Genomic DNA, 1,538 nt, shown 5'->3' with positions numbered 1-1,538 from the left:
CTGTTTACTACTCTACCTTCCAGGTTCCTCTTCTCCCAATTCTTTAATATTTCTTAGGATTCCCTAACATTTGCTCCTCGGTTTCATTCTCTCCCTTTATGTTCTCTCTAAAAATTCCCATTCATATACCTATTTAAGTTTTCATCATCTAAACAACTCCTAGTTCCCTGCTTCTAGCTCTAAGCTCTAAAATCACATTCCTGGCTTTTTACTTACTAGACATCACCACCCAAATACCAAAAATGCATTTTAAGGCAATGTACCCCAAACCATATTCATCTTCCCCTCTGAATGTTCTGCTTCTATATTCAATTGTAAAACTGAATGTAAGAGCTACTTCTATATTCAATTGTAGAACTGAATGTAAGAGCTACTTCTATATTCAATTGTAAAAGTGAGAAACTTGTGAGACATCATGGACTTCTCTATGCTCGCTCCTCCCATAAATTAAGGATAAAGTTTGATCTCTCTCACATGATAAGAGGAGCTCCACGTTACGGTCTCTACTTGCTCTTCCAGCTTCTTCTCCTTCCTCACTTCCCTAGAATGTCTCTTACACTTAACTCCCACTCTACGAACACACTATGCACTTTTCCTTTACTTCAGCTAAATTATCTTCCTTACCTTCCTCAACTGCAAATTCCTACTTTATCTCTGACTCACCCCAATCTCCCCTTGGGCCCTGAGAATTTGTTCAACATGTATTTAATGATGATAGAAACCAAATAAACTGGCTTAACACTAGAGACAAAATCCTTGTATTACGGCTCACAATCTAGTGGTCCAAATAAGACTACAAATAATTACAAGTAGCCTGATACGTATCTGGATGAAATAATGGCAAGGTGCTATGGCAGCCGAGGAGGCGTGCACAATTGTTATGATTATTCCCGGTATCAGTTTTGCTTGGACTCAGCCTTGTAGATTAGTAGGAATTTGTCAGATGGTAAAGTTAGGTCAGAGGAAGGCATAAGATATTAGGGTACGTTCTGGTACCTGGTAATATACTGCAATACATTGAAGGGCATGGGGAGGCTAGAGACCCCATAAAGAAAACCAGCAGCCATGCGGAGGATACATGAGGCAGGCCAGACCAGAAGCAAGGAGACAAAGGAGGCACTGCATTATGCCAAGTAAGTAATGATGGCCTAAAAAGCAGCGACAGATGAAAGCAGGATACAGAAGATACTTATCCTTGTTCCAGATACAAACTAAGGCACATCTTCAGAACAAGTCTAAGAGATAGATGTTCCTATTTTTACACAAGAAGAAATTCAAGCTCTGAAGGATGTTACTTGCTCAAGATGACACAGCTAACAAGTGGAGGAGTAGGGATTCAAACCTCAGATCTTGCTCCTAGGCAGTATGACGAGCCAATATCTCCAAATGCGTGTCCAATTATAAACCAACAGATCATGTTTCCACAATTAATTCTGGTCTGTTCAACTTAGAAATAATTCCAAAATAAAATTCCTCTTCCATAGAGAAGCATAGCAAGCACAAAGGAAAAATAGCAGTTTTAACATTGCATATCCTTA

The sequence above is a fragment of the Macaca thibetana genome, chromosome 18 (assembly GCF_024542745.1).
Source record: "Macaca thibetana thibetana isolate TM-01 chromosome 18, ASM2454274v1, whole genome shotgun sequence".
Lineage (NCBI taxonomy): Eukaryota > Metazoa > Chordata > Mammalia > Primates > Cercopithecidae > Macaca > Macaca thibetana.
The sequence above is the reverse complement of the archived record's forward strand: the minus strand, read 5'-3'. Positions refer to the sequence as shown.